The sequence below is a fragment of the Dipodomys spectabilis genome, unplaced genomic scaffold (genome assembly GCF_019054845.1).
Source record: "Dipodomys spectabilis isolate Male_0828 unplaced genomic scaffold, ASM1905484v1 ptg000516l, whole genome shotgun sequence".
Classification (NCBI taxonomy): domain Eukaryota; kingdom Metazoa; phylum Chordata; class Mammalia; order Rodentia; family Heteromyidae; genus Dipodomys; species Dipodomys spectabilis.
This window is the reverse complement of record NW_024871193.1, coordinates 5,780,001-5,800,575: the sequence shown is the minus strand read 5'-3', so window position 1 is coordinate 5,800,575 and position 20,575 is coordinate 5,780,001.

Below are 20,575 nucleotides of genomic sequence, written 5' to 3'. Positions count from 1 at the left end.
CCAAGGATGTCATTCCAGTCCCAGTGCTTCCACTTCAGCATGTATATGTGTGTAGGGTTGCACAGTTAGAGCCTGGTAGTCCAGCCTCTAGTCTAGTCCTGGGGGCATGGGATCATATCCAGGCAGCCACAGATTCCAGTAGGACTACCTGCTAAGTGGAAAGTGACAGTTGTCTATGGTGGCCAAGGGGGTACCCACCTAGCAACCAGCACAGGGCTGCATAGCAGGTAATCATTCACAAGCAGCTTGAATTAGAGGACAATCTGGTTCAGGATGTCACAATATCAACACAGGACTGTGAGGTATTGGTTCCTTTTTCTGGACACAACTTTTCCCTTTATGCTGTAAGAAAAACAATTCATCTTATAACTCTCTAGTAAAAAAAAAAAAAAAAGAAGTACTTTCTTCCATATTATTCTCCATGCTTCCCAGGTAATCCTGGGGACTATCAGGTGATTGCCACCATGTAAGAGCAGTGTTTAAGGGCTGCAAACTTAGACTTCTTCCATCATCCAGCTAGCCTCTCCTCTTCCCACATTCAGAAAGGATTCTACCCATGTCTGCTCTCATTGCTGAAGTTAGGCACACTACATTTATAGGCAAAGTAAGAGTCTCTATCAAAACACAGTCTCCAAGGGTAGTTTGGAACGTCCACATCCTAAATTGTCCTGAAATCTCCACAGTAGACATGTTTTTGCTGCTAACATTTTTGTGCCTGAGCTAGGGATTAAACTCAGGCCCTGAATGCTCCTGAGCTTTTTTTTTTGTTCAGGGATTACAACCTATCTCTTAAGTCACAGCTCTACATCCAGAATTCTGGTGGGTAATTTGACATAGGAGTGTGGTGGACATTACTGCATAGGCTGGTTTCCAACTGTAGTCCGTATAGCCTAAGTAGCTAGGATTAGAGGCATGAGCTACCAGTGCCTGGCTGTTGCTACTGTTTTTATGTTACCCATAGTGAGGTCTCAAATAACAATTAACTACTGAGTCCACCATCACTTTTCTTGGTTTCCAAACCCTTGAGAGAGATGACCTCTAATGGAACCTCTTCCTCCATCCCATTTAAGTTTGAAGCTAACCTGTTAAGGCCACAATTCTGACATAAGACCATTTCTCTCATGTGTTCCTAGCCTGCTGTCAGAATGGCTTCTCCCAGAACAAACCTATCCAGACTAGAGAAGCCTCCTGTGATATTGTTTGGGGACATTTATTCATACAATTCTAAGGATTCATGATTCCAGTCACAGAAAAAGTAAAAAAATCCAAAAGAAGGTGACATTATAATGAATCTTAATAAATAAATACCACCAGGGTATTGAGTACTGCCTCAAAAGATGGCATGAGAATTTCATCCTTTTGGTATTAGAACAGGGTTTGAAGTCTTTGGAGTTGCAACTTTCTAACACCTTTTGGTTTATGTGTTATGTATTACATAACTCTGATAATAGAAAGGGTGTTAGAGTGGAATGTTTGTCATTATCTATTATATTGCACACACACACACACACACACACACACACACACACACACACATCTTTCAGTTCCTTTGGTTATCAAAAGATATTCATTCCATTCCTTTATGTTCTTTGTATTTTCTCAGAAATTTCAGGTAAGTGTTCTTTAGGGCTGAGACTCTACATGCTTTATATTGTTCTTGGCATCCTAAATAGCTTCCGGGTTTCAGAAAGGACCAAGTGGGCTCAGAAAGACCAGGGGTTGGAAGATGAGAGATGACAGGAGCTGTTATATGTTCATGTGTGCTGATATTTTCAGAGAAGGTGAATGAAGAACCAGCCCATTGCTGATAGGAAGTGCTGCCATCAGAGTTTTTTTTTTTCATTTACTCAATGGAAAAGTTGAGAAATCATCTCTCAAATGAGGGAAGTGTCTCATGAGTCAGCTAAATGTGGACAGGTGGTGGCCAGATTCAGAGGGTTTGTGATCTGGTGAGGTAATAAGACCTCTCTCTACACAGCATCTGAAATCACTACCTGTGAGTTTAAATCCACTACAAAAGTCACGAGAGCCTCACTCTCCAGCTCACCTGCTCAGCAAGCTGCAGTGAATGGAAACCCTTCAACTGTGAGAACAGTGCTCTGCCCCTAATAGCCCCACCTAGCCAACTCCTGCTACTTTCCTTAGCCCTGTCCCTCTCTGACCTGCCTAGCCAACAGGAGCCACTTTAATGAGGCTCTGTTCCCTTCCTTCCAGAATGCTTCATTTTCACCAGGGCTTCACTCCTCTCAACGTCCACCCCCTGTGTGACTTTACCAAGGCTTCACTCTTTTTCCTATCTTGTAAAATTCAAGATGTACTCATATCATGCTACTCAACTGTTTTGTGGTTAATGTTAATTTCTTTCTTTTTCCCTTCTTTTTTTAAAAAAATATAATGTCATAACTCGTAGACACATTTGTTTACACCAAAATTGATGAGCTTCTCTGTGGTTTGAATTTAAAACCATTTCCTTTTTTTAACTTTGGCCTGTAGAGCCAGTTATCTCAGAACTGCCTCAAAACAATTTACTTTGGACCTTCCTAGTCAGGCAGTAGGGTCAGATCAGTTTGGTAGATTTTAGGCTCACATCACCACTACTGTTGATAAAAGTTTTTCCTTTTAACAAACAGCAAAATTAATAATTATGTCCTTTAACACAGGTTTACATTAGTTACATTAAATGAAAAAGCAAATAATTTTAGACCATGATAACAATTTTTATCCATTACAATGAAAGTACTTTAATCATGTTTACACACACACACACACACACACACACACACACACACACACACACACTTTTGCACAAAGATTTTAAGGCATGATTATTTTTTAAAAAATGAAAATCGGGCATAAGTTCTTCAGAATTCTAGTGGCAAAATACATTTTGCCCATTTTATGATCAAACCATGGGCTCAATGCTAGAAAAACAGGCAACATCAAACAAAGTAAAAGTCAAACCTTTAAAACAATTTTAATAATAAGACACACTATCATATTAATTGACTTTTAAGTACTTGTTAAAAGTGTGGGGTTGTATAAAAACCAACCACATGGCCAAGATGGCAAAAAACATGTCAGGATGGTAAGAAAACTTGGTGGAACATTAAGTAAGTAAGCAAAGAGGAAGCAGGCAAACAGGAAGCAGACAAATAGGAATCAGACAAATATATAAACAGAAAGGCAGACAGATCACACAGTAACACAATGTGGATGTACTTGAGGAGAGAGAGAAAGTTATAGCTAAGAGAATTTAAGCCAGGATGGCATGCTTTGAGAAGGAATCTAGAGGAGGCTCCCTGAGACCCCGTCTGCACTTCACCTCTCAAGGGCACAAGCAGAGAGGCAAGCAGAAAGAGAGAGAGAGAGAGAGAGAGAGAGAGAGAGAGAGAGAGAGAGAGAGAGAGAGAGAGGGAGGGAGGGGGGAGGGAGGGAGGGAGGGAGAGGGAGAGGGAGAGGGAGAGGGAGAGGGAGAGGGAGAGGGAGAGGGAGACGGAGAAGAAGAGAACACATAGTGGATTTCCTTCCATTTTCTCATGCACTCATGGAAATTACATACAGAGAGAGAAACACAAAATCCCGAACATTAAATATACAGGATGTAATTCTGTAATTCCCAATTACATATTGTACTGAAAGGGAAATTACAATTAAATCGAAAATTAGATCATTTTGCAAGGATTCCAAAAAAATTAGTTCTTACACATTCCTTGTTTGTTATCTTGATGTGTTTGTGACTAGTTGGGTCATCTGGTTTGCATTAGGATGAAAACACTATATTGTTCTTAAAATCCAAGGGAAAATTACAAGTGTGCAAATGAAAGAGGTATATGTATATTTAGATCAACCTTTACTTTCTTAGTTTTCGAACAATGTCATGGTCCCAAATAATAATGGATTTTACACATATAAAAAATTGTGTTGATATATTTCTTTTTTAAAATGTATTTCTTATGAACAGATAAGACGTGTTAAGTGAAATGAACCCCAAGATAGGGACACAGGTTATTTTCCCCCTTACTATTGTTTCTAACATATTTATAATGTAGCATGTGATTTTTTTGTTTCTTTGTATGTTCCTTTCCTATGGTATTACCCCTATTTTCACTGTATTTGATGTCAGTGCCCTGTATCTTGTATATACACTTCTCTAATTCGGGGAGGGGAAGGGAAAAAGCAAAATGCTTAAATAGTGATTCAGGTTGACCCATTGTAACAATGAGATGTACAAGACACTATGTAGAAAAACGAACTTAACAATTTAGGGGGGGAGGGAGGAGGAGTGTAGTTGTAGAGGTGGGAGGGAATGGATGGTAGGGGAAAAACAAAGGAGGAGTCAACAATGCTTGATAAAAAATGTACTCATTACTTTGCTTATGTATCTGTAACACCTATATACAGTATTTTTACAGTAGAAATGTATTAAAATGTATTTCTTAAAAATAGAAATATTTTTAAGTTCTTATGCACATTTCCAATTAGGCAGTTCAGATGATGTATATATGAAATTTTGTTAGTTAGAATTTTGTGTATATGTGTGGTGGTCATTGGGTTTGAAGTTCGGCCCTGGGTGGTGTCCTCTGTCCCCACCCCCAATTTTTGCTTATTCAAGGTTAGCACCTTCCCACTTGAGTTACATCTTCCAGCTTTTTGGTTTTCAGTTGGAGATAAGAGTCTCTCTCTTTCCTGCCTGAGCTGGTTTTAAACCATGATCCTCAGATCTCAGCCGCTTGAGTAAGTTACCACTTAAATTTATTGTTTTCCTTTTATTAACATATATTTTTATTGCAATGATACAGTACAGAGGGATTACAGATACATGAGTAAGGTAATGACTACATTTCTTATGGAGCATTTTTACCCTTTCCATTGTTTTTCCCCTACCATCCCTTCCCTCCGACCATCCTAACTCTTCCATCCCCTCCCCCACCTCCAAAGTTGTAAAGTTCATTTTCAACATAGTGTCTTGTACATCTCATTGTTACAATGGGTTAACCTGTATCCTTATTTAAGCATTTTGTTTTTTTCCCTTCCCCTACCCAAATTAGAAAAATGTATATATAAAATACAGGACACCAGAATCAATTGAGTGAAAACAGGGGTTATACCATGGGGGAAGAACATACAAAAGAAATAAAAAAAATCATAAAGTACATTATAAATATGTTTAAAACCATAGCAAGAAAGAAAACAGCACGTGTGTCCTCTCGGGGTTCATTTTGCTTAACATCATCTTATATGGTCATATGTACATAGCTTCGGACTTCTGCTTGTCCTAGATATATACCAGCTATTGCAAATAACAGAAAACATAGGACCTATGTTCCTTAGCGCCTGGCTTACTTCACTTAATATATTTTTTCCAAGTCTTTCTATTTCCTAACAAATGGGGCAATATCAGTATTTCTGATGGAGACATAGAATTCCATTATATGTAGATTTATATATGCATGTATATCACATTGTCTTGATCGATTCATCTACTGAAGGGGAACTGGGTTGGTTCCATATCTTAGCTATGGTGAATAATGCTGCAATAAGCATAGTTGTGCTGGTAGCTTTAGCCACTTACATTTAAATCACGTGATCTACTGAGTGTTTCCCTGTTCTCTTTTGTGAAAATACACCTACCCAACAGCAAAGGTAAAAGAACAAGTTAAAAGTTGTTCTGATACCCCCAACCCAAAGAAGATACATGATATAATTATTTAAATGCTAAGATAAAAAATTTGGAGTTGTTGAAAGACTGAGTTTCTTTAGTCACATTTTGGGAAAATTGAATCAAATATTCAAAGTATTCCTAAAGAGAATAAAGTAGACCTGTTTTTTAAATAAGGAGTAATGAGGAGAATAGTTTTTGTGTCATTACTGTAGCCTATTTGAAAGAGTTGGAAGGTACAGATGATCAGGTATATTTTCTGCGTAGCAATCACTTAATTCTAAAATTCTTAGTTTTCCTCTGCATTTTCAGTTTGTTCTCAATAGGTGTTTTATTTGAAACATACACCTTGGTACTAGGTGTTTCTGTAGTTATTTTACTTTTATGAAAGTAATTTTAGGTTTTTTAAAGCCAGAAAAGCTAATAATGATGTCATTCTCTGATATCCTTCACCAAGATCTCTACATTTCATTATATTTGTTTAATATGCTATCAGTATATTTATATGCTATAAAGTTTGGTTTTGCTTTTGGTTTTTGTGCTAGTATTGGGGTTTGAAGTCAATACATTGGTCTGTCACAAATGCCAGTCATTAATGGATCATGCCTGTAATTCTGGCTACTGGGAGGCTGAGATCTAAGGATCAAGGTTCAAAGCCAGCCTGGGTAGGAAACATGATACTCTTGTCTTCATGACTAAAAGGTGAAGTGTTGTTCAAGTGTTAGAGCACTGGCCTTGAGCAAAGAAGCTAAAGGGTAGCAGCTAAAGGATAGTTCCCAAGTCCTGGGTTTAAGTACCTCTACCAACACACAAACCACACACACACACACACACACACACACACACACACACACACACAATTTTCTTTCTCCCCAAAGCATGTGGTTCTTTGTGTGTGTGGTGGGGGTTCTTTTTTATGTGACCCTGAAATACACTTTGTTTTCTTTTTCATTTAGTTGGTGATTTTTGCACAGGGAGAGCAGATTATTGGTGTTACCTAAGTCCTGGGTGCCAGTGATTCCGCTGGATGACTGAGGTCTGACTTAGTGAGCAATGGGGCACCAGGAAAACTCTACGAAGCAAATGGATGGAAACATGGGAAGATATGCATTCAGGTAATTCTTCAGTCTATCTTCTTCCTCCCAATTGTCTTTCTCTCTCTGTGGGGTGAGTTCTTTTTCTTACCAGGTAAACCTGAACATTGTATGGCTTTGTGTGTATACCCATATGCGAATAAGGGTTTTGTAAAATGTCAGCCATCACAAACTAGCTCTTTTTTCTTCTCTTACTATTAGTGAGTTTGTTGGCAGCTTTCATTGTTCTGAGAAAAATGGAATGTTCTAGATATTTTCATGGGATATTTATAGAATTAGGTCAGAATTTATTGTGTTTTTGCTCTAGTGAATTGAGAAACATCTATATGAATTTATAGGTAGCCTATAGTTAACTTATTTCTACAGTATGGATGAATTTTTGGATACGATATCTTTATGGAAAACCAAAGACATCTTTAAGTACTTTATCTAAATGAGGCAGAAATTGAGAGCACTTCAAATTTTTCAGTTTTAATCAGAATCTTGTACTAATTTGGCATAAAAGATTTTTTAAGTGCTGCAATCAATTAATTTCATATGTAGGAAAAATGACAAAAAGGAATGTCCCTTAGATATAGTGTAAGTTTTTCCTTTTGATTAATTAAGGACATTATGTTTAATTTCAACTAAGGTATTGTGAGAAATACCAAGATATGAGATTCACTTTCTGCCAGTAATTAGATTAAATTAGTAGGAAAACTCCTCTGTTTGCAGTAAAAATTGCAATATGATATATAAAAAGTGTGTGGTCAACACATTTGTGTCATTGTGTAGTTATAGAATTTTAATAAATTTCTTCAAGCACAAGGAAAAGTTTAAGACATGTTAGAGTTTTATACACAGCAAAGAAAATACCAGGTTGTTTTCAACAAATGTTTTCATTTTTCAATTTGTGTGTGTGTGTGTGTGTGTGTGTGTGTGTGTGTGTGTGTGTGTGTGTGTGTGTGTTGGTACTTGGTCTTCAACTTACGGTATTGTGCCATACCAATTTCCAGGGTTTTTTTCTATATGAGTATCATAGACATTGCTGCTTGAAATCCCTTTGAATCTAGATCCTCAGATCTCAGACTCCTATGTAGCTGGGATTACAGGTGTGAGCCACCAGCATTCTGAGTGATGTTTTTGTCATGTTGTGTGGCAAGTTACCAGAAATTTAATGTTTGCTCACTGAATACCAACTATTGTAGGCTACAAGTTTGAGCTAGTAGTTTGGGTGTGGCTTTTTTGTAGCAGTTGCTCAGTTTCTAGCAGGAGGCCACCAGGCTATAGTCTCTCATGAAATGTGTGGACCTCTTCCAAACTTAAAGGATGCCTGGTAGGTTTTAGGTCCTCTAGCTGTAAGATTATGGTTTCTGCTGTCTGGACACCTATCATACAGCCACTGTTGTCAGCTCCCAGGTACCCTCATACTTCCTTGACAAACATACCCTCCTTTCTGTTTCATTCACTCTGTGTTACTGACTTCTAGAAAGGCCTTAATTTGCACTCACTCCTTGGAAGTAACTCATAAGCACCTCTTGTGGGAACTAATTACATCTGTAGACTTTAAATTTGTTATCTACCAGAGCATATTGTGGGGTTAGCAGAAAATAAAAGACTTCCCAAGCATCTGGGTTTTTGTGCATTGACTTCGGTAGATTATTAGCTATTCATTATTAACTATTTATTAATCTAAGTGTCCTCAATTTCAAACACTGGAAATATTGAGTTGTTGTTTGATTTTAGCTTATCAAGTGTGCAGTTTAAGAAAATGAAAGATAATTCTTTCGATGGAGTAGAAAATAATTTGCGCTACAGTGAATGAAAGGCAGTTAGGAGTGAAACAAATAGATTCAAGAGCATTGGCAGTGGCTTCAGAGATGGGACAGAAATAAACAGGTTAGACATATTTTTTAAAGAGAACATGTGGGAATGTAGCTTAGTGGTACAGTGCTTGCCTAGCATGCATGAAGCCCAGGGTTCAATTACTCAGTACCATATAAAGAGAAAAAGCCGGAAGTGGTGTTGTGGCTTAAATGGGAGGGTGCTAGCCTTGAGAAAAAAGAAGCTCAGTGATAGTGCCCAGGCCCTTAGTTTATGCCCCAGGACTGCCAAAAAATAAAAAGAGAGAACATGTCAATAATGGATGAGGGAGGGATCCAGAGGCCAAATTCATCACTGAATTTTTCTCCTCTATTTCAAAATCAAGACATCATTCTCAGAGAAACAATGGGCCAAAAAGATGATCCAGAAAGAACATACCTTATGAAGTAATACTAGAAATTTTTAGTGCAACTGTCCTGTAGAGATAATTCATTAAGTATAATTGTGTCATTTTTTCTTTTTTTTTATTGTGAAAATACTGTACAGAGGGGTTACAATTACATGGTAAAGATAATGAGTACATTTCTTATCAAGCATTGTAGCCTCCTCCTTTCCCTTCCTATCCCTTCCCATCCTCCCCCCCCCGCCCCCTCCACCGGTTCCTCCACCCCCCTCTCCCCCACCAAAGTTGTAAAATTCATTTTTCTACATAACGACTTGTACATCTCATTGTGTCTTGCAATAGCACAAGAGCTCATTGTAATAGCCCATTGTTATCTAGAGATTTTGTTTGGGTGCTGGTCCTGAAACTTAATCAGAACTCAGTTGTTATTCCTATTTTCTTCCTCAAGGCTACTACTCTATTACTTAAGCCAAGGTTCCACTTGTGACTTTTTGGTGTTTAAATGAAGATAAGAGTGTCATGGACTTTTCCTGGTTCACCTGGCTTCAAAATATGATCCTCAAATATCAGCATTCTGAGGAGCTAGGATTACAACTGTGACTCACTAGACCCACAGAAGCAATTTTTTTGAGTGAACAGAATTAAGAATACAGATCATCCAGGAAGATTCACTCTCAGTACTAAATAAATCATCATGACCAATTTCCATAAATACACACACATACACCACACACACACACACACACACACACACACACACACACACACACACACACACACACACACGGAACTCAGTGGTCTGTATCATCTTTCCCCAAAAGAATAGTGCCTTCTTAAGTGGCAAAGTATGGTGTCACAGGCCCATAATCCCAGCTACTGAGAGGCAGAGGTATAGGAGGATTGGGTTCTGAGGCTGGCTTGAGTGAAGCTAACACAAGACCCTATATGAAAAGCAAACTGTAAAAGAAAAAAAGGTTGGAGCCTTGGAGGGCTCCAGTGGTAAAATATCGGCCTAGTAAGTGTACCGCCCTCAGTTTTATCTTCAGTTCTATGGAAAAGACAATAAAGTATAGCATCTCAGTCCATTTTGTCATGATTTAACAAAATCCCGAAGCTGTATACTTCATACGGAAATAGAGGTCTATTTCACTCACAATAGTGGTGGCTGGAAATTCTAAATAGCATAGTAGTGCATGGGACAAGGCCTCTAGGTGCATCACATCATATACGATTTTGGAATCATGGCATGTTCTAGAATGAGAGTGAGTAAGGGCTTAGGGTGTTTTTTTTTTAAAAATTTTATTTTATTTTATTTGTGAACATACTGTACAGAGGGGTTACAATTACATGGGCAGGATAATGCATACATTTCTTACCAAGCATTGCAGCCTCCTCCTTTGTTTACCCTTCACATCCCTTCCCAGCATCCCCCCCCCACCTAATCCTCCCCCCCACCCCCCCACCCCCACACCGACCTTGTAAAGCTCGTTTTCAACATGACAACTTGTACTTCTCATTGTTGCAACAGGTCCACCTGTATCCTTAAATGACTTGTTTTTCCCCATCTCCTCCACAAGTTATACTAACATCAAATATAGTGAAAGCAGGGGTTATACTGTGGGGGAGGGACATACAAAGCAACAAAGAAATAATCTTATAAATGCGTTAGAAACACATGCATGAAAGAAAAAAACATTAAAATACATATCTAAGGGTTCATTTTCCTAACATCACATTGTCTGACCTTTTCCGCTTGACTCATACACATACTAGATATTGCAAATAAGGGAAACCAAGCGACCTATGTTTCTTTGGGCCTGGCTTACTTCACTTAATATAATTTTTTCCAAGTTTTTCCATTTCTTAGGGTGTTTTTTTACAACTGGTAACAGTGATCATGTTAGTCCCTTGAGAGTTAATGAGATGGCATTAATCCATTTATGACAGAATCCTCTATTAAAGGTTCCACCTCCTGACACTGCTACATTGAGAAGTTAAACTTCAGTGTGAGCTTTGATGGTGACAGGCCATTAACAGGCTTCTGGCAGAGACAGGTGAGACCATTGGAAGCCGAGGACATTCATACAACTAGGAAACTTGGACCGCTGCTTGGATCTCATTGATTCTGGTATTTGCTATATTTGGGACCATATCACAGCCAGGATTCATCGAGTCCATGTCTGTTCCATGTGCCAGCTTCAGTTATGCTGACTGACACAAACTGCTGGACAATAGGGAGGACAAGGATGGAGATGGGCACGAAAATGGAGGTTTGGCATTCTTCATGACACTTAATTAACATTACTTGATTTATGTAGAAAAAAATCATTAGAAAGCTGAATGTCTACATAGAGCCATGTAATAACTACTGTATGACCCAGAAAGATACCTTGTAGAGCAGTCTGTTTACACATAATGCAGACATTCCTCTGAACACAAAAGATAAAAAAAAAAAAAAACAAGTTCTGGCCTACAAAATTAATTTTCATTAAATATATGGTTATGGACCATACTAGGTCTTGAACTTATGGGCCTTCTTCTTACTTCCACACTTCCAACTGGGATCAATACCTGTCTTTAATATTTTATTAATTTTTTCAAGGATAGATCTAAACACTGACCCTAATTTTTGTCTAAAATAAATTTTGAAAGTTTTCCAGTGAGTGAAGTGTTCTATTTCACTTCATCATTCTATTATCTTCAAGTTTCTAGTGTTTCTTGGAAATTAAAGACAGGCTCTCGGTAGCATTTAAAAGGAAATCTTTTTTGCCTAATCCCGGTCTATAATCCTAGATTCTTAGGAAGCTGAGATGAGGAGAATGTTGTCTTAAAGCAAAGGCAGAGAATTCCATGACATATCATCTCCAAAATTGTGTATGTTTTACATATATAATATTATATGATATATTTAATATGTAATATATTTGTGAAATATATACATACTATGTATGTATATATATACTGTGTGTGTGTGTGTGTGTGTGTGTGTGTAGAGCACGTGGGCAGCAAAGATGGCTCTGAGAGGGAGGAGAGTGGGCAGAGCCCGATTTACTGTAGAGCACATGGGCAGCAAAAATGGTGCTGAGAGGGAGGTGAATAGGCAGAGCCCAATTTGCTTTATGTTCAGTGTGTAAACAGCCCATGGAAGCTTAGGTGCATGATAGGGTGTGGCCTTGACAATGATTGGTTTCTCTTCCTTTCCTGCCATGCCACCCACTCTTTTTTGCTTTAAAAATGGCTTGCTGTGTGTTAATAAACGAGTTTTCCTGCTTGATGACTCCCCGCTGCGTCTGATTGTCTCCCGGGCTGAGGGAGGCTGGGGAATGGGTCTGTGGCCGGCCGCACTTACCTTTCCTCGGACCCTGTCCATCTTTCGTGGGATGGATGGAAGAAGACCCGACATCTGGTGCCCAACGTGGGGCACGAAAGGAAAAGATACCGGCCGAGGCTAAGTGGTCTCTCAGGGTAAGTGAAACCCTTAGTATGGGTAATACTATCTCACAGAAGAAGGAGGAGGAGGCAACCTTAGGCTTAGAAGGAGTAAAGGAGGATTAGGACTTGGGAAGTGAGAAAGAAAAGGAATGGGTCAAATTCGACGGAGAACGCACTGAAACATACACAGTGGAAGTCAAAACAAGGGTGAAGGTTACCCCCTCTGATTCAGGTGCCCCTGATGGTCCTAGGCCCCCTCCCTATTCCCCTGATTGGAGAGGAGGTACGTGACCTGCGAGAGGGACCTGCAAGACTCGGACCCCTACCGACCTTCCATGCAGGGCCCGAGGGCTGGGGAAGTAACCTACTCGGAGGCCTACCCTGGAAGTAAAGGGCCACCGGAAAGCCTGGACCCTAGGCCACAGAATTCACTTCTCTAAGCGTATCCGGTCACTCTGGCACCAGGAGCTTATAGGCCCTTGGAATGGTATCCATGGGAAGCTAAGGATCTTAAAGAGCTCTGTAAGGCGGTGGCGGAGTACTGCCCAAATTCTCCTTGGGGTCAAACCCTATTACAGGACATTGCTTTTCACCCATGTGTCCCTAGGCTGGATGTGGCCAAAGCTGTCCTTACTAGTTCTCAGTTTATTAAACGGTGTGCTTTCTTTAAGGGGGAATGCAGAGTGAAAGCAGAGAATAACCCGTGATACCTATTATTTATGCCATGTTAACAGAGACGGGGGAAGGGTACTACACTGGTTGTCCAACAGGCCACAATACCTGGCCCATACTGTGACCAGGTGAGGCAGGCAGGACTTGCTGCTTGGTACAAACTGGATGATTGGACTACTGAGTCCCCCATAGCAGGAGTGAGACAAAAACCGGGTGAGCCTCTAGCTGAGTTTGTAGACCAACTCTAACAGAGTATTAACTACAAGCTGCCAGCAGGAAACCTCCGAGATCAGTTTATAAAGCTGCTAGTCTGGGAAGGGATGAATGCAGACCACCACATGGCCTGCAAGGGATTGAGAGAGAGTTCCCTGAGCAGATGGGTGGTGGCCTCACAGGATGTGGTAATGCAACAGGACCAGTCCCAATCATTAGCTTTAGCTTTACAGGTTCAGACATCTGCTATGACTGAGGCTATTACCCAGGCACTGGAAGCCCAGGGCCGAGGAACTCCAGGACCAATGGGGAGAGGGACTTGTTTTAAATGTGGGCAGGAGAGGCACTTTAAGAGGGACTATTCACAACAATCCCTCCAACAACCGGCCTAGGTGGTCCAAACCGCCCCCTACACCCTCCCCCAGGTGCAGGAAGGGGTACCATTGGAAAAAGGATTATCGATCCAAATTTTTTGTAAATGGGAAGCGTTTAAACTAGGGGAGGGGCATCCTCCAGCCCCGTTAACTCAAGGAGGAACCCCCTCTGCTGTGAGGCCCAGGCAGCCTCGTGGCTGGGTGACCGAGGTCCATTGGACCCTCCCCCTGGTAGAAGGAATCCACCCTAAAATGAGTATTCTCATAGGCAGAAAGAGGTTTCACTGTTTAATTGACACGGGGACAGATCAAACCATACTCAGGGAGGAGGAAGTACCCTTGGACTTTAAGCTTGCACATGGGCCCCCGATATTGGGGGGTAGGGGGCAACTCCCAGTCCAAAGAGACAGTCGCCCTTATGAAATGGACTAGCCCAGATGGAGAACAGGGAAAGATATGCCCTTTAGTGGCAAAAAAACCTCACTGCCAATTTACTAGGGCAAGACATGCTAAGACAAATGGAAGTCGTGGTCACTACAGACCATTGAGCAGCCTATGATGATATCCTGGATGGAGAAGAAGCACAAAGGCTTAAACAGGATCTAGAGGAGTTAAGGAAAAGGATTTTTTTAACTTTCATAATTACAGAGAAGAACATAGGGGACCCGCTCGGTGCACCCCCAATCCTAAAGGCCACTGTCCCCAGAAGCCCAGAAGCCCTATCTGGGTGGAGCAGTGGCCATTGACCAAACCTAAACTTGTAGCCCTCCATGTTTTTACTGATGGAGGTAAAGCAGGCTCTGCATATGCAGCCTTTGAGGAGCAACAAAAGACCCCCAACCAACAAAGATTTCAACCTTGTCAAGGGTCAGCACAATATAAAGAAATGCAGGCCATAGTTATGGCTCTTCAGGACATTCAAAAACACTTTAATTTGTATTTTGATAGCCTATATATGATTAACTTGCTTCCTCATATTCCCCAGGCACATAGTAAGCTGGATGAAAACAATATTTCCCCTCTTATGGTTATCCTTAAAGGCCTATTAGAAGTGCAGGATCCCCTATTCATATTCAGCACTTGAGAGGGCATTCAAAACTTCATGGGTTTTTATCCCTAGGCAATAATTGGGCAGACCAGTTAGCGACTTGCATGCAAGTATTAATGTTACAAGAGGCTACCTGTTTGCATGATTTAACCCACATTAATTGGAGAGGTGTTCAGCATACATCTCCTCAGATTCCTGTAAAGGACCTCAAAAGGATATTACATACCTGTAAAACATGCCAGCCCTTCTTAAAAGTACCCCCATTACAACCACCAGGGGTAAATCCCAGAGGTCTTAAAACCAAACATCCTCTGGCAAATGGATGTTACTCATTTCCTAGCTTTTGGCAAGTTTAAATATATCTTTGTCTCTATAGATTCTACTCAGGAGCATGGTGGGCCACATCATATACAGGAGAAAGAACTAAACATTCATAAGCACATTTTCTTCAATGCTTTGCCACCTTGGGTCTACCAGCACAAGTTAAAACCCTTAATGAACCCTGTTTTGTTAGTAAAGCAAAGTCAGAGTTTTTTGACAAATGGCACATTAAATACTACAGGAATTCCTTATAATCCCCAAGGCCAAGCAATTATAGAAAGAAATCACCAATGTCTTAAGGAGCAATTATTAAAACAAAAAGGGGGAGTTAGCCCCCATATACAGTTACAGATAGTTTTGCTTACCGTTAACATTTTAAATTTTTCAAAAGGGGCAACTGAATCCAGATTACGGAAGCAATGGGGACAACTAAACTCTAAGCCCCAAGTGAAAGTCAGGTGGAAGGACCCACTGACACAAAAATGGAGAAGACCTGACCCCCTAGTTACTATGGGCAGGGGATTTGGATTCTTTTTTCCCATAGGGGAGACAACCCCCATTTGGATCCCTGCCAGGAACCTTAAGTTTTTACCAATCTCCTCTATACAGTAGGATGCCTAAGGATAAGCCTAACCAACAAGGAAAGAAAAATGGCTATGGTGGCCGAGGCTTGTGTTTAAAAGAGAAAAGCCAGAAAGATAACTACTAACCATCCCCAAGGGCAACCAGCCCTTGAGAAGCTCTTGTGTTCTCTAACAATTGCAGATGTTGATACTCCAGCTGTTGGCTGTCTTGACCCTCCCAGTCTTGGCAGTGGCCCTATGGAATCTGCATCAACCTCAATGGGGTGACCTGGGCAATGATCAGCACTGGCAATGCAGAAATCATCAATAGCACCACAAGAGAAGCTGTCCCTTCGACCTGGTGGCCTGACCTTCATTTTGATCATCACCCTATGTCATTATGTATCGGCTGTTTAATATTTCTGTAGGAGCCAATTATTTTAATGTTACCTGCTGTAATTGTTCTTTTACTAATTGCTCGTATAGCAGCATTATTGAATTCATACTTATTGCTAAACAACCACTTTTTGTTATGCTTCCAGTTTAGATCTTTTTCAACCCCACAGGCAAATAGCTGGATTAGAACAAGCCCCCCCTCTGGACTCTGAAGTGGCAAAGACTGCTATCCCATCCTTGACTAATGTAAAAGGACTGCTAATGACATTTTTTGGCCTGGTAATGCTTTTGTTGATGGTTTTTCTATGACTTCCTTGCAAAACTCTTATGAGCTTAGCCAGCCAGTTACATAAGATCAAGCTCCAAGTGAATAAATTTCCCCGAGAGGAATCGCAGCCAGAGATGGATAAGAGGGGGTGTCAGTCTGACCAACCTAAGACAGGGCCTTCAGCTTCGCTTTGAAGAAGTTCCCAATGACGGGTAAGGCAGACAAGGTGGTCCATCCAACCTAAGACAGGTGGGTTTGCTTCTTTAAACAAAGACTGGGGAGATGTTGGGAGCCTTTGGGAGCTGACAGTAAAGCTCAAAGGTCATTTTGACCCCTGTGCTTGCTTAAAGGTACGTACAAGGAACTGTCTTACTTAAAAGACACCAGTTACCCAGGATTGCTTTGCTATGTCTGCAGAATTTGTTTTAAATCTTCCTTGTTTTTCTGGACTATAGTAGAATGGCCTGAGTGTGGGGTCCCACGAGGATGCACCATGCCGCATGTGTGGAACTCCCAATACCCAAGCTGCTCCCATATTCTGAAGAGGATGACCTTACAAGATACTGACTTTTATATATGCCCAGGAATTAATTGAACTGCTTCGGACATTTCTGTGGTGGGACTGTTTATTACTGTGCTAGGTGGGATGTGAGGTAACTGGGATGGGCCCTTAGATCATGCACAAGGGCCCTCCCTATCCTTATCTGGCAAATCTCACCCCCCAGACTTGCCTTGAACCCCCTGCATAGCCAATGCTATCCTTACCAATGTAATCCTGTTAAAATAACCTTTACAGTGGAGGAGAAAGGATAACTAACTGGGAGGTGGGCCTGCATTAAAACAAAAAAATGGGGAATCTGTAGAGCACATGGGCAGCAAAGATGGCGCTGAGAGGGAGTTGAGTGGGCAGAGTCCAATTTGCTTTATGTTCAGTATGTAAACAGCCCGTGGAAGCTTAGGTGCATGATAGGGTGTGACCTTGACAGTGACTTGTTCCTCTTCCTCCCCTGCCATGCCACCCACTCTGTTTTTGCTTTAAAATGGCTTGCTCTGTGTTAATAAATGAGTTTTCCTGCTTGACAACTCCCTGCTGCATCTGATTGTCTCCAGGGCTGAGGGAGGATGAAGAATGGGTGAGAGGCCGCACTTACCTTTCCTCGGACTCCGTCCCTCTTTCGCGGGACAGATGAAGACCCGACATATATATTTGTGCATGTGTGTGTGTTTGTGTGTATGTGTGTGTATACCTCACAAATTAAGCCAGGTTCAGTAACTGAAAGATTCAATAAGTAAACTTGAAAAAAACGAAGAACTGAAAGATTTCCTCCCATATCCATCCTTTCTTTAAATATTATGTGGGTTGTAGTCTAAAAAGGTAAATCTTCCACCAAAAAGGAAAACCTTATTTTTAATACATCCTAGACCTTTTTTCTCCAATATTTAAAGTACTAAAATACCTACCTGGACAATGGGTATTGTCCATGTCATCCAAAATGATGAATGATTGTTAGATGAACTGTCCAAGTCTGTAGATAAGGATTCAAGCTGGAATTCCCCAGTGTGAAATTGAATTGAAGACCTGGGTACTGTTGTTTTATTATGGAAGGGCTCTGAACCCTTTCTCTTGAAAAAACTTTCTTTGTAATATGTGAATGTTATTTTCAGGCCTGCACACAGCATCATATTCTGCAAATAGTGGTAGGTATACTGCTAGCAACTCTCCTCCAATCCTGTCTCTTATTTGAGATAGAATTTGTGATCTTATTGTCCAACTATCCAAAGGGAAGGACTTTGTCCTCTTACCAGCATCTCCCATTGTTCCTCAGGAAGAAAGAGGAACTAAACGAAACCATAGGTTCATGGTGTGTGATCATACTGGAACAGGAGTTCTTCTGCAGGAAGCAGAGGAGAATGGAAGGAAGAGTGGTACTTCTCTTCAGTATTGTTGGTTTGTCATCATAGGACAATTGAAATTCCAATGACAGGCAGGAAGTCAGGTTTTCCATTGTAGAGGAACAGGAAAGGTGTAAATTTCTACATGAGATGGGCATACTGGAACAATTGTAGGCATTGACTTAATTTTGCTGCTGGCATTCTAGTTTAAGTCATTTTTAATAAAAAAAAATAGATGGCCATGATTTCATTGAATGTCCTGTCCAATATTGATTTGTGGGTATCAAGCAGGCTGTAACTCATGTCACACATGAGTGCAAGAATAATAGGGTTCAGCTCATTACATAGTGGTTCATCAGGATATAAGAAATATTCCTCGACTTGGTTGAGCTAGTCTCCATTATTTGTTCTATACTCTGCCTATGCTTTGAGTCTGCAGTTTACAGTTTCAAGATGATATTTTGTCCTTTTGGAGACAGGTGAATGGAGCAATATACGTGACCTCCAAGACAATTATCTGGATCTGGCTAAAATTCATATATTTAAATGGGAAATTTGCCATCTCCATAAAATACAAAAGATGACTCCCAAGCACCAGATTTCTACTTTGCAGCCATTGTGGTTTTCATGCAGGAATATTTTGGGGGGGTCCAATCGTGGGGTCTGAACTCTGGACCTGGGCTCTGTTCCTCAGCTCTTCAGCTAAAGGCTACCACTCTACCACTTGAGTCATAGTGCCACTTCCGCCTTTTTTTTCTGCTTATGTTGTGATGAGGAATTGAATCCAGAGCCTCATGCATGCAAGGCAAGCGCTCTACCACTGAGCCACCTTCCCAGCCCTGCAGGAATATTTTATAGGGACAAAATCAAGGTACCAAATATGTCCTTAAGCAACCACCCTTGGGTAATCCTTGTGCTTATGCCAAAGTCATTGACCTTCACATTGCATTTGTCATCCAACAGGATGCTATTGGGTTTAAGGTCTCAGTGTGCATTTCTATTTTTGTTAAAGTAATGCACAGTACACACAGTCTGTTTGAAAAACCTAATTATTGAATAGGCGGTATGATTTTCACATTTATCTCAGGAGGTCTCTGGGTGGCCAGTTCCATTACCAAGTATTGGTGCTCATCCTTCTCCCTCACCTGGTACGACCTGATCATGTGTCTGTGATGGAAAGTCTTATATAATATCCATCTCAATTTTGATCTGACAATTGTTGAACTCTCCCTTCACTACCATCTTGAGGTTTATGAGGTGGTGCTAGGTCAAATTTACATTTGGATAGCTACCATAGCAAATGATCTCCTTCATACTGTATTGTTCAGTGAAAACCTCTTCCGTCCATAGCCAATGATTGCATTCTCACTGTATTATTCATGAAAATCTCATCCTGCCATAGCCAATGATCTTCTTCATAATATATTGCTCAATAAGGTCTCCTCCTCTAAAGAGTTTGAGGATAATTCACTGTGTTCTCCCATCTTTCTGCTAGGATGGCAAAGAGTAAATCTACCTAAACTTGCCTAAGAAAATAAAAACCCCAGAGCAATAACCAAAAGGAAATACCCAAACCCAAACAACACAAAGTTCCCACTGCCCCCAAAAAGTACGCGCAGCGCAGCGTGCACACACACACACACACAAACACCCATACATACACAATTGTCAACGTAGCACTGAGTCAAGCAGGTCACCAGGAACTTCCAGCACTGTAATAGATTGCAGAGACTGTTCACAATGGCTGCAATAGACCAATCACAGCTTGGCATGAGCCGACTGGCTCTTTGGTCTTGAGCCTGGAGGACTACTGCCAAGGTTTCCACAGGGATGCGAGGGTAGAATAGGATGCCACTGCTGCTGCCATGGCAGTGTTGCAAGAAGTACAAGGGAATCAGCCAATGCCTTCTGTCCTTGGTGGCTGCCAGGTCCTAGTGTTTGCTCCCAGGGGGACATCAGCCAGTAGACTTTGTCCTTGAGTACAACCCTTTCCTAGGCCTGATCCTGCTAGATCCCTGGCCACATGCAAGAACCAAACATATACTCACCACATGTGTAGGTTTTGGAGCTTGCTCCAACACTCAAATAACAAAGTAGATTCCTATGTATTTCTAGGAGAAAGGGGTACATGACAGTGTCCAACTGGGAAACTTTCACTAAAGTGGATCCAGATATTTTTGAAGGTAGGTAGTATTAGCCTCCTATAAAATGACTATTGCCAAGATGAATCCTCTGTAGAAATAAGTTTTTCCTTTTCAGTATTTACTATTACAATACATCCATGTATTAGTGACAACACATTACTACTTTAATATAAATTAAGCATGTTTTCTATTCAACTCAGTGAATTTTGACAACTATTTAAATATGTAATGCTAAGAGTCCTCTTATACATCAATAAACTGGCACTTTTTTCATTTACATTAAAATGCAAAG